Raw genomic sequence first — 13,234 nt, forward strand, 5'->3', positions numbered from 1 at the left:
CCACAAAGTAACAGCCAATGATGTTGTAAAAACAGGTCAATTGTGGCTTAGTTTTGTCACTGCAGTATCTTGAGAGAGTGGGATGAAAATCAATTCAGAGCCTACCACTGAGCAAAATAAAAGTTGAGGAGCTGCCATGCTCTTTTGAGAAAATGTTGGGGATCGATGCTGGCCAAATGGCAGTGCACCATTCACTCATTCTCTTCTGCTATAGTTGAGCAGAGGAGGGGGAAAAGAACAATTAAAAAGGGGTTAATGAGTTGAGGTAAAGACTGGGGAAAAATATGTTATGGGCAAAACAAGCTCAGAGCTTTAATTGCATAAAAAAATTTATTAGCAGAATTAAATTAGGATAATGAGAATTAATATAAACCTTTAGAGCACCTTTCCTTACCCACACAGCTTTTCTTTCTTTCTTTTTCCCTGACAGTGCAGAGAGACAAAATACAGGTTTTTGTCAGTTTATTGCTTCTAGAAATCTTTCTTCAGTTTGCTTAGGGAGGGGAGTCTCTTTTGCTATATTGTGGGGGCTTTCTCAACAGAAGGCAGTTCCTCTCCAACATGGCTCTAATTTTCATGAGTAGAGTTCTCCCCAACCAGCTGCAACATGAGTCTCTCCCATGGGCAAACAGTTTTGCCACAACTGTTATTTCATGGGCCATTTTAGTTCATGGGGTACAGTCTTTTAAGGAACAGCTGGTCTTGTTTGGAAGCAAGAGTTGTCTTCCTCTACCTCTGGAAGCAAGAGTTCTGTCTCTCTCTGTTCAAGCCTGGCACCAGATCACAGCTTTGCAGCATCCACGCGCTCCTGCACGAGCAGCTTTACCCATGGGCTGCAGGTGAATTCTGCATCCCCGCAGCACATCATGAAAAAAAACAGGAAAACTCTTTGTTATGTTACAGTCCTCACCATGGCTTGCAAAACAACCTCAGCTCCAGGTTTGGAGCGCCTCCATCCCCTCCCTCCTTTTCACTGACCTTAATGTTGCCATGTTGTTCTCCTGTGTGCCTTCATTTTCTCCCCTTTTCTCTGACTTGGGAGAGAATTGGTGTTTGTAGGTTTGTTTGTTCTCGAGTTCTATTGAGGCCTCTCAATAAATATCCATCTTATTCACCTTAACTCTGTGTAGTCTCTGCTCCAGGTCCTCTAGGCATCCATATGTAATCAGAGTCATTACCGCTTTTCTAATTGACTTAGCACTGTGCCTGTTCCCAGAGCCAGCCAATGGTTCTGCCAGGCACAGAGGAAGCTTTTAGCAGCTCCTCATGGAAACTCACTTCCATGGCTGGCTTCTTCCCTCCTTGCCAAAAGTAAAGCCATACCAAAACCAACAAAGAAAGAAACCAAAACCTGCTGTGGTTGAAGTGCGTGCTCCCCAAAACATGATCTTCACCTGCAGGGATGAAATATCTTGTCTTGACAGTCCTTGGCATAGCACCTTCTTTTAGTTGCCCTAGTCCCATCTACTTCTGATTTTGGGAAAGAGAGGCCATTCACACCAGTTACCAGCAGTGTAACCTGCCACACAAATTTAGGTGGCCATGGAGACTTCTGTCTGGAAGAATACAGAAGGAGACAGATGAAGTAAAATAGTTTCAGCTGAAGGATTTTGGGGCCAAAGTTTGCTATTGGAGATTCAGGCTCTTCTTTCATTCTTGCCATCTGATTCAATTAGAGTGCAAACATTACAAATTCATTGATTTTAATGATTTTATGAGTTTTAATTATTTAATTTAAAATTGAAAAGTCTTTAGGAAGAATAGCTCTGTAGGCACTGAGTCTCCCAAAGAAGGGGACTGTAAAACCCAGAAGAGATGTAGAGTCTAGGTTCTGTTAATCCCAGGAAAGAAATTATTTTTGCACTTACTGCAGTCCTTAATTTGAAAGAAATAAATAGCTATAAACTCATAGCAATTCTACTATAAATCTCTAAAAGTTTAGTGCTATTTTGTTGTAATATTACTTTAGGTACCTGAGTTAAAGTCAGCTAAATTCTCTCTACCCATATGTATTTGAGACAAGCCTCTGTTCTCTCATCAGCCACAGAACCTCCCTGTATTAGGGGCCACATTTTAATACAAAACATTTACCTTTCTAATGGTCTTCTCCATACAGTTTTTAAGTGAGAGGGAGGAAAACAAAACATGAGGTAGGTCTACAGTCTTACCGCTTACAGAAGTGGTATGAGTATTCTGAGATAAATATGAAGCTTCTCAGAAATCTCTCTTCCAGGACGAATGTAAATGCACTAACACCCACTCTCAGTTGGCTCCATGGCCAGGGTGGAGGTTGCATTTGTTTATCTGCTAAAATAAACAAAGCATATTTTGATGGACCACAGAGTCTCAAAGCTTGTGGGGTCTGAATCAATGCAATTGAAAGTACTTGTTTGCTCAAGAATTAGGCAATTAAACCTGACAGTTTCTGGAGTAAGCCATACTATAGAACATTACAGAATCTTTTCACTGCTTTCACAGAAGCACACACAATTTTCTTAACACACTAGTTTCTGTAGAACTACATCAGTTCTTATGAGAACTGATTCAGAGCTCTGTAACTAAAAAATAAAACCCTGAAAACTACTATTTGTCACATCCTTTTAATTTTGGCACTTACACACCACAGTGAAGGACACTCAAGAAAGTTTTAAATAACTGAACTTACTTCACCTTGCTAAAACTTTGAGGAAATTACTTAAGTAAAGATAATTGCACTGGATTTAATATGAAAATGAAAATAAAAATTTAGGTTCAGGAAAACAATTTGTCATTGTGGAATTAATGTCATACTATCTCAAAATACAGTTCTGAGGACAGAGAGGGAGGAATAATGTTGAAAATAGAAAAACACACCCCAAACACAGAAGAGTAGAGAAGATATGGTAACATCAATCTGTGTGTGATACAAAATAACCAAAGATTCTTTTTAATAAAGAGTACAGGTATTATTTCAGGCTATTTGTGTCATCAATACTGTTGTTTCTAAAGGCATGCTTAGACCAAATTTGAATATAAGCAGGACATATTTTTTTAACAAGGATGTTTGTTGGACTATCTTAGTGTGACACTGAGAAAACTATAGAGGTCAAAAATAGGATGTTGTAAGATATGTCCATCTTAAAACAAACAAACAAAAAAAAAAAAAACCCCTGTAGCTGCTTCTCCTCCACAAGTTAAATAAGCAGACATAAGCACATTTTCAGAATGCTTGTCCTTGGCTATTACTTGCCGAGATTCTGATATTATTTTGGGTGAAATGCTTACTCCAATGAGGCAGCTGGTAATTCTGGCATTTTTTAAAATTAGGTCTGCAATCAGTCATTTACATTTAGTTATTAAAAATTTTGAAAGTTGAAATCCTTGAACTCAAGTGTCATTATTTCCTGGTTGCTCACAGAAAACTGAATTTAGAGGGTATGAGTGATTATAATTTTGAGAATAAATACCGCATTTTTGTACCTGATTTTTTAATATATTTTTGTTAAATCTGTCTCAAATACATGCATTTGTGTGGGTCAATGGGTTATTTTTTTACATTTTCACATAAGAAAATCTTGACACTCCTGACAACAAACTCCCTTCCTACATAATTTTTTCCAGGACTGGTCAGTGGCCCAATCTGCAGGTGCTTTGCTGTCAGCAGAGGCAACCAGAGCTCAAATATCTCCCTCTGCTATTGACTCTGCCCAGGCTTATTTCATAGCCCTGGCAACGAGTCTAACACCCTTGGATATGTCATTACCTGGTGTAAATTGTCATGGTGCCATGTAAGCCATTAGCACTGGCAGTGAGGCTCTCAATGTGCCTTGGTTTACTCTTGTGCTTAAATGAGCAGTACTGGCTGTACTTGCCAAGTGCATTGCACTGGGTAAATAATGAACAGATGTCAAATGCTCTGGGCTTCTCCAGTGGGGAAATAACCCAATCACCCACCAACAGAAATAAGCTGCAGGAATGGATAGGAGTGGTGTTGCCTTCAGAAATCTTCATAGAGGTGGCAGGTATATTGTTAGGAAAATGAGCTGTGGTAAACACCTGAAAATCCCAATTCCTCATTAAAATATTTTAGTACATATCTGAGTTTGAGCCATTCTTTTGGAGTCATGGTAAATGGGTACTTTTGACTCACATAATGTTTAACTAGCAGTATTTTATTTGCTCAAGATTTCAAGAGCATTATTACTTCAAATGTGTATTGTAGAAAAGAGAAAGTCAAACAATATCTGAGTTCCAGTTGGGCTCCAGGAAGACACAAGATTCTTGCTTATCTATTTAAAAGTAAACACTTGCAGCTACATTTTCATCACCAGTAGCTGCTAACTACTCTTATGCTACATAGTCTGAAATATATTTTTTCCCATAGGAAGCTATCAAGTCTCTAAAATACAATGTTATTCATACAAATCTAACCCTACACAATGAAAGTTACTTCTGCAAAACGGTTCCTTGAAGCTTAGATTTCCTTCTTTTTATTATTATTTTATTAATGTGGCTGCATGGAGGATTTTTGCTAAACTGCAAAAGTATTTCTTTCTAAGCTTTAATGAAGAGCTGCCATGCAAATTGTAGCAGAAAATTGGCAAAGTAAGTTCCCTCTGATGGTTTTCATGGCTGCTTATAGTCTTTATCAATCTTATGTCAGGAAACTGAGGGGCCAGTGCTATGCCTTACCTGACATGAGAAGGGGGTAAATGGCAGCAAAGCCACTGAGGAGCACAAGCTGTCGTCAGCTTGCAGAGATTTGGGGTGCTGCTGCAGCAAGAATGGGGGTCCTGGAGGTGTCCTGGGAGAAGGAGAATGATCTGAGGAAACCTGGGGGTCACCACTGAGCCTGAACACCTGGTGGCAGGCACTGCAGTTTTAAGCCCAGTGACAAAAACACAGATGCAGACTTGCCAGGGCTCAATTTTAGTAACTGGTGATAAAACTGTAATTTGTTAAAGGAACTGTGGTTTTAGGGTGGTGGGAATTTCAAAATTCTTCCCGTTTCTCAGAAGGCTAGGGATGTTCAGCAAGGCAATGCCTTCCTCAAAGTCACCCAGCAGCCGCAGCAGGAAGCAATGAAATCATCACTGGGCTGAGCTTGTGGTGGGGGCTGTTTGATGCTCTGTGAACTGAAAGCCTGCAGTGCTGTTATGCCACCACAGAGAGGAATCACATTCCAAAATAAGAGTCGGGAAAGTAAAGAGCTGTCCTCTAAATGGGTGATAGCTGCTCACAGCACCTAATCTTTGCTTCCATGTTCTTTTACCTGCCCCTTCTTCTGGCTATGGTCCTGCTGGTGCTGCCAGGTGCCCCTTGGTTGCTGTAATCCTGCAGGAGCATCTTTCTCCTACACTAAGGATTAATTTGCAGAGTGGAAGCTTGTATGAATAACCCATGTGCCTCCTTCCTGTTTGCTCCCTCTCAGCCTTGTTATATGTAAATTTTGTTAAATCATCTGTGCCACCCTTTCTGAGGGTAAGAAGTATTGTGGTGTTTGACAGGGACTGCTGGGAGGATAAAATTTGTTAAAGCTGCCAGAAAATCTACGCAGTTTAGGGTGTTGAAATGATTGTTTGACTTTCAAGAATCTTGGGAAAAAAAGTCAACACTTCAGGCAAAAATGTATTTCCATATTAGATGTCTACTCTTCTCATAAATCCAAGGAAATAATCTTTACTATCCCAGCCTCCCAAAATTTAAAAAACCCTGCTTGGACATAAACTTATAAAAACAGGAAGGGAGAAAATTACTTTACTAAATAAATTAAGATATTTTACAAAGACTTGAATCAAATGAAATCTCAGTTGAAGAGGGAAAATCTCAAAACTGACAGGTGATTTGATACATCAACTAAAGAAACATACATTTGCCCTGATGAACTGTACAAGGCACATGCATGGTTCACAGGATACCAATATTTCTATAAGATAAGAAGAACTCTGAATCAGATGCAGAGGGCTCATGGATAAGGAGAAACTCTTTTCCCTCTAGTGTACTACCTGACATGCTGGAGGATCTCTATCCCTTTCCCACCAATGTTTCTGTTCTCAGTGCTGTCACCTTTCATGTTGCTCCAGAAATAATGTCCACAGCTCTGAGCACTGAGTCTGTGGGGAGGGAAAAACTGGTGAGCACCAGGCACCAACCACAAAACCAATCCAGAGATAGAAGATGGACAAGGGGATACTGTAACCTGTTTCTATCTGCTGCATTAGAAACTTGGTTAAGTATTTTCACCTCTACCTGCCCCTCCTTTGCAATCTGTCCTCCAGTTTACTTAGAAAATGAATGACTTAGGCCATATCCTGTCTTCTCTTGACAATGTGCATGTGTACAGTGTCTACTTATGATCTTATCTGGGATAGCTGCTCCAGCTCAAGTAGCACCCAAAAAATACATGTTTAAGAACCGAGTAATTGAACTCTAAGTGGTATCTGTTGGCGAATGGTGGAAGTCCCCTCTGTCATACAACAACCACAATTTCTGTTCTGAGTCAGTGCTTCCACATCAGACACTTAGGGATCTTTGAGAGGTTTAGTCTCTTGTGCAAAGGGTGCATAGAAAGGAGTTTATACTTTGAACATGTCAATATGAAACAATTTTGCTCCTGTGCATGTATGGCGTGTTACCCTGGTACTCAACAAATTCTCAAAGTCTCTTGACAGGGATTTTTTTATAATAGCTTGCATTTCCATAATCTAATGTTTATTTAGTTCCTCCTACCTTCCCAGCAGAACTAGATTAGACAGAGGCATTTAAAGCAATTGCCACTCTGTTTTGTTTTTCTCTAACTATATTGCACCCGAAATTTCTGAAAAATCTTGATGGACACCCAGGAGATGTATATCCCATGCACTCCCTCAATGAACTCCCTATGAGATGGATGTTAAAAGCATTTCCTCTGCATTGCTGGTGGAAAATTGCAGATGGCACCTGGTGTAGTGCCATTCCCACTAGGCTGAGATGGAAATGTACTCTTCAGTGCCAGCAGTTAACTTATCTGCAGCTTATTAATAAATTACACCACCAAGCCTGTGCTAGAAGTTCCGAGTCATTGGTACTAGAACAGGCCACCCAGAAATCAGGCAGCAACAACAGGAATGCAAACGTTACCAGACTTTCCTGCTTCTTGTGCTTTTTGTACTGCAGTAGGGCACATGTAACACAGTGCCTCCCAGAAACTCTTCCAGCCTCCCCACTAGGACAGAAACAGGATTTTGACTGGGGAAATGAAGGTATTGGAAGAAGAGTGAAGCTAGTAATGAAAAGTAGCTGCAAGCACAATCATCACTGGAAATACTTAGAGGTCAGACTTTCTCCTTGCCAGGGGATGCTCCTGAAAGATGAGGTTTTTACCTGTCTTAGTAGGGGATAAATGTAATTTTCTCCATCCTTCAGTAAAGAGTACTAAACTGTGGGAAAGAGCTAGTGTCCTTCTGGCAATATATCTAACTGCTAAAGTAGAAAATCTCTCAAAAAAAAATCCCTTTGAGGTTGGGTTTCTTTCTTTTTACTTATAGATTTTTTCCCTAAGTTGCTAGGAAATTAACTACTAAGAAATTGTGGGTACTTAGGTGTTGGGGCTTGAGTGTTTTTCTATTACTGTGTAAATTGAAAGAATTTTTCCCATTATCATGCCAATGGAGCTGGCCGGGTTACACCCAGGGTCTCTAATGACTCCTGACAAAAGGGGTGGGTGGGAACGGCTCCCGGAGGGGCCTCTGAGGCTTCCGGGGGGGGGGGGGGGGGGGGGGGGGGGGGAGGAAAACGGACGGGACTCGTGTTTCTGGTGAGGGGGGAGGAGGACGCCCGGATCTTCAGCTACACAGCCAGAGCACAGGAGAGCCAGATCCTCTGTGATCACCTGCCCTGCATCTGCCCTGTTCCAGCCTCCTGCCTCTGCGGACACAGCCGATCACCCAGACACACACGGTGAGCGAGGAGCCACCGCTCCAGCCCGTTCCCACCCGAGACCGGCATGGCCGCTGCCGCCCGCTCCTGCCTGCACTCCCGCCTGCCCCTCGGCAGCTCCGGGCTGGGACTAAGCACAGAAACAGCGTGCTTGCATCTAAAGGGACTGACACCGAGTTACCTATTCTGTTCTGTCAGCAATTTTAGCAACTGCTGTTGTTTTCTGCTTGTACGGTTAGATATATTAGTAAAATAGCTGTTATTCCCACCCCCTTATCTCTGCCTCAGAGTCCTTGATTCAAACAATTATAATACTTGGGGGGAGTGGAACCAAAGTCTCTATTTCAAAGGGAAACTTCTGCCCTTACTGACAGACACCTGTCCTTACAAACCAGGACAGATTTTGGCGCCCAAACGTGGGACAGAGGGCACCGAGTTGAGAGTTAAGACAGGAATAACAGCTCTCTTAAGTGGCAATATGTTGTCTGGTTTATCTGGTTTGGGTTCCATGTGGCCACAGCCATCTCCCTCCCATTTGCAAGCCCTTTTTTGAAAATGGGCCCCCTCACCAAAGTTACTGTAGTTATTATCCGATTTGTTTGGTGGAATGATTATGTCAGGAATTCATGGGTTTTTAATTTTTTTGGGGAACGGTTGCATGGATCCGTAGCTATCGTGCTCTAACTGCGTGTCTCTGGGGTTATTTCAGTAATGGTACTTACTGTGAGGTAACGAGTGCAAGGGAAATTTTCTCCCAACCCATCACCCAGTTTTTTGAGGCTACCCCACCGGTTCTCAAGGATTTCAGATCTGCTTTAATTGCCAGTGTTATTTTACAGTGGCTGGTGTTGTTGATAGGCCTGTTCTACTTAGCATTCAGAAACAAGGGAATATTGGTTTGGACAACAATTCTGATGCCTGCCCCAGGGACTAGGGATGCTGTCCCAGAACCTGCCCCTGGGACTAGGGATGTTGCCCCAGAACCTGCCTCTGCCCCAGGGACTAGGAATGCTGCCCCAGAGCCTAACCCTGCCCCACAGCCCACCGCAGAAATGAGCCACCCAGGGTGAGTGGGGGCTCTAGTGAAGGATATAGGCCAAATGTTGAAGGAGCAAAGCCAGATGTTGAAGGAGCATAGCCAGATGATGAAGGAGTATTTTTCTCCAGCTGGTGAGAAACCTTCCCCCTGCCCTAAAGAGGGAGAGTCAGATGGTGCTGCAGTGGAACCCGTAGATGTTGTATCTGTCCAGGTTCCAGCTGGATCACAGGAGCAGCCACAGCCAGCAGCAGTTGCTCCTGTGGAAACTAGGAAATCTAAGATTAAAACGAGGCACTTAGATAATGGGGATCAGCAAGGAGGGTCCTCACAACCAGCAAGGGAGCCAGAGGTTGAGATTGTCACCGAGTCCCTCTCATACGATAGTCTCCGTAACCTGCGTAAAGACATTGCTCGGCGGGGCCGTGAGCCTTTTACAACTTGGTTACTCTGGGTCTGGGACCTTACGGGAACAGGTGTACAACTGGATGGAACTGAGGCCAGGAATTTGGGATCCTTGGCCCAGGATTCAGGTGTGGACCAGATATTCGTAAGGGAGCAAAGCCTCCTTTCCCTCTGGGACCGGCTTTTAATGAGTGTGAGAGAGAAGTTTGTACACAGAGAGAGAATGCAGCAGCACCACCGTAGGATGCGCTGGAAGACCCTTGAGAAAGGGATCCAGCAGCTGAGCGAGACAGCAGTATTAGAGGTACTCTTTGGGAGGGATGGACAGCATGACAATGACCCTGACAAGGTCAAATGCACAGGGCAGATGTTATGGAATTTGGCAACCTTGGGTCCATCTCAATATACCACCTACATAGCAATGATTAATGCTGATAACCATCCAGAGACAGTGTGTTCTGTTGCCAACAAACTCAGAAATTTTGAGAGCATGATGAATGGCCCAATGCAGGCCAATGTCTCTGCCGTGGCCAGGGACCTCCAACAGGTCGAAGATAGGATGAGGGATATGAGGGAGGAGATGATGGAGGAGATGAGGGAGGTGAGGGAGGAGGTGAGGAAGATCAGCGTAGCATCAGTACGAGTCACAGGCCCCCAAGTCAGAGCTTCATGTCCCCCAGCTAGGGAGAGAGGGTACACCTCATGAGCTAACCTGTGGTTTTTCCTGCGAGATCATGGGGAAGACATGGGAAAATGGGATGGGAAACCCACTTCTGTCCTGGCAGCACGGGTGCGTCAGCTCAGGGAGGGAAATGCTAACCGAGGGAGCTGCACTAAAATGAAGGTAGCCTCAACCTCCCACAAGCAAGGTGCAGGGTATTACAGCAAGGAGGATGTTCTGTCAGATCCCCTGGAAGGAACCTCCACTATGTATGCCCAGGAAAGAAATAATAACCAGGGCTAGAGGGGCCCTGCCTCTAGCCAGGGAGAGGCATGGGATGACAGGATTTATTGGAGAGTGTGGGTGCGATGGCCTGGCACGTCAAAGCCACAGAAACATAAAGTGTTAGTTGATACTGGTTCACAATGCACCCTGATACCATCAGAACATGTGGGGAAGGTACCTGTTTCCATTGTTGGGGTGACGGGGGGATCACAGGAATTCACTTTGCTGGAAGCTGAGATTAGCCTGACAGGGAAGGGGTGGCAGAAACATCCAATTGTAACTGGCCCAGGGTCATCGTGCATTCTAGGCATAGACTTCCTCAGGAATGGCTACTACAAAGACCCAAAGGGGTTCAGGTGGGCTTTTGGAATAGCTGCTGTAGAGACAGAGAGCATTAAGCAGTTGAACACCTTGCCTGGACTGTCAGAAAACCCCTCTGCAGTAGGACTCCTGAAAGTGACTGAGCAACAGGTGCCAATTGCCACCATGACCATGCACCGCCGGCAGTACCGGACAAATCGAGATGCTGTGATCCCCATCCAAAAAAAGATCTGTGATCTCGAGAGCCAAGGGGTGGTCAGCAAGAGCCACTCACCCTTCAACAGTCCTATCTGGCCTGTGCAGAAATCTGATGGAGAATGGAGACTGACTGTGGACTATCGGGCATTGAATGAAGTGACTCCACCGCTGAGCGCTGCCGTGCCAGACATGCTGGAACTCCAGTACGAGCTGGAGTCCAAGGCAGCAAGGTGGTATGCCACCATTGACATTGCAAATGCATTCTTCTCCATTCCTTTGGCAGCAGACTGCAGGCCTCAGTTTGCTTTCACCTGGAGGGGCGTGCAGTACACCTGGAACCGACTGCCCCAGGGGTGGAAACACAGCCCCACCATCTGCCACGGACTGATCCAGGCTGCACTGGAGAAGGGTGAGGCTCCAGAACATTTGCAGTACATCGATGACATCATTGTGTGGGGGAATACAGCAGTGGAGGTATTTGAGAAAGGAGAGAAGATCATCCAGATTTTGCTGGGAGCCGGTTTCGCCATTAAAAAGAGCAAAGTCAAAGGACCTGCCCGAGAGATCCAGTTCTTGGGAGTGAAGTGGCAGGATGGACAGTGCCAGGTCCCCACTGAAGTCATCAATAAGATCACTTCAATGTCTCCACCAACAAGCAAGAAGGAAACACAAGCTTTCCTAGGTGCCATAGGCTTTTGGAGAATGCATATCCCCGAGAACAGTCAGATTGTGAGCCCTCTCTACCAGGTCACTCGCAAGAAGAACGATTTCCACTGGGGCCCCGAGCAACAGCAAGCCTTTGCCCAGATCAAACAGGAAATCGCTCATGTAGTGGCCCTTGGCCCATTCAGGACAGGACCAGAGGTAAAGAATGTGCTCTACTGGGAACCATGGTCTGTCCTGGAGCCTTTGGCAGAAGGTGCCTGGTGAGACCCGAGGCCGACCCCTGGGATTCTGGAGCAGAAGCTACAAAGGGTCTGAAGCCAATTACACTCCCACAGAGAAGGAAATCTTGGCTGCCTATGAGGGAGTTCAAGTTCAAGCTACCTCAGAGGTGATTGGCACAGAAGCACAACTTCTCCTGGCACCCCGACTGCCAGTGCTGGGGTGGATGTTCAAAGGAAAGGTTCCCTCTACTCACCACGTCACCGACGCCACATGGAGCAAGTGGATTGCCCTCATCATACAGTGCACCCGTACTGGCAACTCGAATCGCCCTGGGATTTTGGAGATAATTACAAACTGGCCAGAAGCTGAAGATTTTGGTCTTGCTGATGAAGAGGAGCAGAAGCAAGTGACCCGGGCTGAAGAAGCTCCACCGTACAACCAGCTGCCAGTAGATGAAACACGCTACGCCCTTTCACCGACGGTTCCTGCCGCATTGTGGGGATGAACCGGAAGTGGAAAACTGCCGTATGGAGCCCCACACGACAGGTTGCACAAGCTACCGAAGGAGAAGGTGGATCGAGTCATCTTACTGAACTCAAAGCTGTTCAGCTGGCCTTGGACATTGCTGAGAGAGAGAAATGGCCAAAGCTCTACCTTTACACTGATTCGTGGATGGTAGCCAATGCTCTGTGGGGTTGGCTGGAAAGGTGGAAAAAGGCTGACTGGCAACGTAGAGGAAAACCAATCTGGGCTGCTGATGAGTGGAAAGACATTGCCACTCGGGTAGAGAAGCTCCCCGTGAAAGTCTGTCATGTGGATGCCCATGTTCCCAAGAGTCGGGCTAATGAAGAACACAGGCACAACGAGCAGGTAGATCAGGCTGCACAGATAGAGGTCTCAAAGATAGACTTAGATTGGGAACACAAGGGGGAACTGTTCCTGGCTCCATGGGCCCATGATGCCTCAGGCCATCAGGGCAGAGATGCCACCTGTAAGTGGGCACGAAACCGAGGGGTGGATCTAACCATGGACAGCATCTCTCAGGTTATTCATGACTGTGACACGTGCGCTGCCATCAAACAGGCCAAGCGGGTGAAGCCCCTCTGGTATGGGGGGCGATGGTCCAAATATAAGTATGGAGAGGCCTGGCAGATTGACTATATCACACTGCCTCAGACCCACCAAGGCAAGCGCTACATGATGACCATGGTGGAAGCCACCACCGGATGGTTGGAGACCTACCCTGTGCCTCATGCCACTGCTTGGAACACCATCCTGGGCCTGGAAAAGCAAGTCCTCTGGAGGCATGGCACCCCTGAGAGAATTGAGTCAGACAACGGGACTCATTTCAAAATTAGCCTTATAAACACCTGGGCTAAAGAGTGGGTGTACCATATTCCCTACCATGCACCAGCGGCTGGGAAAATCGAACGGTGCAATGGTCTGCTTAAAACCACCTTAAAGGCACTTGGTGGGGGGACTTTCAAGAACAAAGGCCACATGGTTAGTGAATACCCGAGGTTCCACTAACCGAGCAGGCCCTG

Source organism: Erithacus rubecula (genome assembly GCF_903797595.1).
Source record: "Erithacus rubecula genome assembly, contig: SUPER_Z_unloc_1, whole genome shotgun sequence".
Lineage (NCBI taxonomy): Eukaryota > Metazoa > Chordata > Aves > Passeriformes > Muscicapidae > Erithacus > Erithacus rubecula.